Genomic DNA, 6,173 nt, shown 5'->3' on the forward strand with positions numbered 1-6,173 from the left:
GAAATAATTTATTGTAAATTGGCTTAATTCTTAATTGGTCCTTAATATTGACCAGGAAAAGGGGGATTCAAATGATGATAAAGAAAAGTTGTCATTTACTAAGTTTTTGTGTAAAGCAACACAGTGGTGACATTTCAAATGGTGAATGAAGCTCATTACACCCATATTTTCTTGCTCTATTTTATTTGGGGGTGGGGGAGGAAGGTGGTGTATAGTAGAAGTGTATAGTTATTAAACAGTATATATAAATAATATTTTGCTATCAGCTGCTGTGTAGTGTTCCTACAGCTGCATCCTTCAACTTCAAGATTATAGTTTGGAGTCTAATGGACATCTGGAGGACACTTCAGTTCTCATGCATTGGGTAAGTGTGTGGTTTTGTTTTGCTGAATAATTCAAAATTTAATTTTTTCTCTACACATGTAGACACTTGCATATTGATTGCACGTGATGAAATGTTTCGGCACTTCCTAATTTGTTCAAAAATGTGTTGGCTCTGGCTTTGACTGTCTCTTATAAAGTGGGAAAATAGAGATGGCTGTGGGATTGATTAAATAAATATGGCAGACATTTGGCAAGATGTATATAAATTATTTATGATGGGTATCGGTAAATTTTCCTATGTTCAGTTTGATGATTACAAACCATAGAAAGTGTGTGTAAGCCTGAAGTTCATGATGTTGCTGTTAGTTCTTGTTTTTTGACATGTTTGTGTTAATCTGCTAAACATGCTCGTGCTCGTATATTCTGGCATCAGTTTCATGATGCTTCATATACTTCATCGCAACTACTTTGGGGTCACCTTGCTGATGCTAGATACAAGGTTGTCAATTTTAGGATTTTTATATTGACTTAATATTACGGAAGTTGGGGATGTTTGGGAGTTGTCACTTATCGCAATTCTTCTACCATGTCATGGCATATTTGTTTGGCGCGTGCATCTGGGAAACCACAGTGCATTAGTTCGAATCCTCATCACTGATCACTGCTGTAGATTTTTCTCATTCACATATGATAATGTGATTTCTGTGTAGTTGTAGCAGTAATAATAGTAATAATTTTAATTTAGTAATAAATAACTTAATAATGAGTCATTGTGTTTTTGGGTACAAGCCTGTGCATGTACATTAAGGTCCCCAACCCACACTTCCCCTCCCCAAGATGCTGACCCTCTCCAGAATTCAACTGTCCTACAGTAGTTGCTTCGCTCCCAGGTACCTATTTATGGCTAAGTGAACAGGAAGATTAGGTGAAGGGGAAACGTGCCAATTATTTCTGCCCCACCTGGGAATCGAAACCAGGAATGGCAAGTGTGCATTGAGAATGAAGTACTACAACTACAACCTTTTGTGCTTCATAAGATGGCAGATTCCATTCCTATGCTGTCTGGTAATATATTGCTACTATGTTATTGTATAGTCTTTTGAAACTATTTAGTACAGTATTTTCATTGTCATACTTATGATTTTCAACTTTCTTTGTACTGCTGATGTTAATCAGTCGTGTTGTATTCCCCTTAGTTTCAGATTCCCTCTTTTCTCCAACTTCACTAATTTAAAATTGTTTCGAAAGAAACTATTTGTCTCAAGTTTGTCTAGATATTCCTGCAGCTTGTATTTTCCAGGTGTTCTCATTAGCATGGTTTTATTAAGAGACGTGAAAACCCCCTTTGTTCATATTCATAGATTAGTAATGGTTGCTTGGTTGCCCTTGTGATGAGTAGGTTTTAGAAATGCTATAAAGGCTTGCATGAATGCACTTGTGTGTGTGCTGGTGCACAATGCTGACCTGTCAAAGCCAAAAAGAAATATCTTAAGATCTTGCCAAGAGTAACAGCTAGGTCGGATAGCTCAGGAAGATGGCCATGTTATATTTTAGGCTCTAGTAATACTTCATTTAATAATCATTCATTTAGAGCTTTATTATTTTAAATTACATCTTGATGAAACTGAAAATCTCAGATTCCCTTGATGCAAATTTACTTTCTGATGTATTGAATACATGATCTTGTTACTGGTGGTAATACATGATATAAATTTTTTTGTGTACACATTTTGCAGGATGCGTGCCACGTGAAGGATGGCTGTGTGGGGCCTTTTCATCGTAATTACAAGGTAAGACTTTACATTACTTTTACCAGCTGGTTTTAAATATGAATTTTAGGTTTTGAGGAAGGGAGAGTAGGGTCCTTGTATTTAGCAATGTCAAAAAGGTGGCAAGACCCAACTTCTTGGGCTGTGTTCTGGGTCAGAGTTATGATTGATGGGGGGTTTCCACCGTGTCTCCTAGTCCGTCCCACTTTCATCTTATCCCAGAGTTGTGAAAGCCCTCGCTGTTTACCTCCAGGACTAAACTGATAGGCTCTCTATAGCATTCAGAGTGATTCTCTGCTTATGTCTTGCATTGGAATTTTTAAAGCTTTCACTGGTTTGATAAGGTGTTATTTAAAGCATCGTAAGAATTGGCAAGCATTGTCTTGTACACTATATTGTACACTATATTGTACTTGTACACTTATTATATTGTATAGTACACTACTGTACTATACAATATAATAAGTTACTAAAATGTTCAACTTTAAATATATAATCCAACAGGAGTTTAACTGCAGATCCAACTACTGTACTTAAGTTCTTGTTTTGTTTTTGTTTGTTTAGGGGCCTCGTAGCCTGGTGGATAGCGCGCAGGACTCGTAATTCTGTGGCGCGGGTTCGATTCCCGCACGAGGCAGAAACAAATGGGCAAAGTTTCTTTCACCGTGAATGCCCCTGTTACCTAGCAGTAAATAGGTACCTGGGAGTTAGTCAGCTGTCACGGGCTGCTTCCTGGGGGTGGAGGCCTGGTCGAGGACCGGGCCGCGGGTACACTAAAGCCCCGAAATCATCTCGAGATAACCTCAAGATAGCATTATAGATGTATAGCTAGGCATAATCTAAATTTGATAATTTCCATGATGACATAAAAACATAAACTTCATATGTTGATGATGCATACTGAACTCTCTCACTGATTGAATTCCAATCACTTGTATTGTTTTTACATTTCAATAGAGGATGTTTATAACACTTTAATTTCATTTTTATAGTTCACTTGGGTGTTTCATCGATGCTGCAGCAAAGGAGTTGTCAATAATGTTTGGGTAAGTGGTTTGATGATTAATCAGTTTAATTTGGTATACATATTTAGCTTAGTAAATCATAAGAGGTCAAGATTTAAAAGAAATCCTAATTATCAGATCAGCTCCTCTTGGATACAAATAAAATTGTTAAAGGTTGTTGACCAGACCACACACTAGAAATTGAAGGGACGACGACGTTTCGGTCCGTCCTGGACCATTCTCAAGTCGATTGTGTGTCAAGAATCAAGAATATGAAAAGGGTTTTCATATTTTGTTTTCTCACTCGTATTCTTGTCATTCCTTTTTACTTTCTCTAGAACTGTACTCCTTCCCATTCGTTCTTTAGAACTTTACTACTTGGTTAAAATTATTAATTATATAGATATAAAAATTATGAAAGGGTTTTTTATATGATGTTTTAAACACTTGAAGCCTGAAAAATTATGCAGACAATTTTTTTCTGATCATATTTGATGGGTAGACATGAAAGTTAGTGTGGTTATCCATGTCTTAAACGTGTGTGTGTGTGTGTGTGTTGCAGATAGAATGGTGTTCCTTCATGACCAACTTGTGAGGGTGGTAGTTGCTAGCTGGGTTGGTTGCCTGCATTTTAGCAACAAAGGTTAGTTTCATTCCTGAAATATTTTGATACATTTAGCATTTTACAATGCATATAATAATAGGGAAGGGGGGGGGGGCAAACTACATGTTTGCAATGAGAAGTTTTATGTCCATTTAGGAAAATCTTTATTGATGAATTTGGATCAAGATTTGTTAGGAATCATAACCTGATTTTTCCCATGTTCTATGAGTAACTGTAATTTAATAATAAATAATAATTTATTATTAATTATAAACCCACAGCTTGGTCTCGTGGTTGGTGATGTGGTCCACTATGCCCATTTTGCTTAGCATTTTGTACAGCATAATATTGTCCTTAATGTTATAGGATGTAGTTTTCTTCACCTATCCTCCATAGTTTCGCGTGACTAGAGCATTATAGCGACCCCATAGCAACCCCAACGCGTTATAGCAAATGTGACGATGTAAATGTTTGTCTAATGTTAATTGTATGAAGACAGGTCTATTGTTTACTTGTAGAAGCTGGTAATTTTTTCTTTATTTGAACATTGCTGTACTTTAGTATATATTTTTTTTAATCTGTAGAGTATGTTATATTAAAAGAAAAAATGTGCAGTTTTTATACTGAATTCTCTTGCTACAGAAATCTCTTCTGCTCTTAAAATTAGCCATATTTGTCTTGAAAATTGCAAGTTTTTTTGAAGTGTAAATGAACTTGTGTTCGAATACTTTCTTATTCATGATGTATTTCAATCCAACTCTTGACGCCTTCAAATAATGGGGCTTTAATGCGGAAAATAAATGACTGAATTATGTATGATGAATTTTGTTCAATGTACACGAGAGTATTATTAACTTACATTTTGCTTAAATTGTATTACAGCAGGAGTTCACAGATCAGGTGCTACGAATCTGGTCGTTGGAGAGAAATTGCATCTTTGAAAATTACTGTCTGTAGTTGGCTAATCAAGGTAAGGTATACCTGCTTTGTTTATGATTGCAAATAATTGGCATAATATGAATATATATATATAATGATGAAACAAAACTTCAGATGTTCATGATGCAAACTGAACTCTCTCACTGACTGGATGAGGATGTCAGTTATGGTAATCAGTATTGGCTGTTGGTAATATTTCATTGGTTTTCTTTGGCCCCTTTAGGATGCAAGAGTGCTTTGTTCCATTCACCTGGGCTCGAGGAGACTCGAACCGCGGAGCCCACGTGTGTGAGGCTGAAGTGTCCGAGTTTATTTCCACGGAACTGTATATGACATTTGTGTTGATGTTGAAGCGAAGGAGTAGCCAGTAATGTTAATGTAAGTGGTTTAGTAAATTGGTATGCTAGTATGTTGGGAGAGTTTTAAAGGGATTTGGTGTATTAGTGTTGTAAATATAGGTGTATTGACAGTTTAGACTAATAACTAATAAGGGAGGCACTGGATGGGCTTAGGAATGGGGAGGGTCTATGTAGATTTTTGTTTTGTTTGAGTTTTTGAGCAACCACTCAGTTTTTGTGAGTGGTTGCCAGAAAGTTTCTAGCAAGGAAAAGACAGTTCATGTCTGCCATGAAGGCAGACATTCTGCCTTCATGGATTTTGATAACTGTTTGACCGAAATGTCGTCGTCCCTTCACCTTGTAGTGTGTGGTCTGGTCAACATACTTTAGCCACTTTGTGACTTATCCCTTGCTCTTTACTTTATGTATGGATGGATTAGGATGTTAGTTTAGAAAAGTATTTTCTTAGTTTACCATGATGTACTTCAATCCAACTCTCATGCCTTCAATTTATAAGGCTTTCGTGTGGAAAATAAATTGCTGATAGACTGTAAAAATGTTTTCATGTATTGCAATATAATTATTACTAACTAACATAGGAATGTTATCCCACAGGAATTTGTCAAGGTGCCACCAACCAGAATGTGGTGAGAAAGTGATAATGTGAGGATGATTTGTAATTGGCACATCCTTTTTCTGCTTTGGGAAGTGTTATCATTCACCAATACAAGTAAGGAACACCTGTTATTTTATGTTATGCAGTAGATATATGTATAATATTTGATATATCAATATGCCTGCATATATTACCATGATGAATAAAAATGTCAGATGTTCATGATGCATACTGAACTCTCTCACTGATTGAAATAGCATCCCATTTATAATCTTCACTGTTGTCTGTTTATAATAATGAGTTTTCGTTGTATTTTTAGAGTACATGTGTTGCCTGTTGCTGTTCCTGTAGGAAGGAGTCTGCAGTAGTACTAATGTAAGTAAGGAAGTGGGTTGGTAAATCAGTAAGCCGGTAGAATTGTTAATGAATTTGGTAAATTGTTGTTTACATGTCTGTATGCATACAATGTAATGTTATTTGCTGTGATTTAGGAGAATGAAAGAGTTTGAAAGAACAAAGGTCATTTTGGGAAAATAGAAAGGTAGTGTTAGGGAAGAAAATGAGCATTCATTTAGGCCC

Source organism: Procambarus clarkii, chromosome 10 (assembly GCF_040958095.1).
Source record: "Procambarus clarkii isolate CNS0578487 chromosome 10, FALCON_Pclarkii_2.0, whole genome shotgun sequence".
Classification (NCBI taxonomy): Eukaryota; Metazoa; Arthropoda; class Malacostraca; order Decapoda; family Cambaridae; genus Procambarus; species Procambarus clarkii.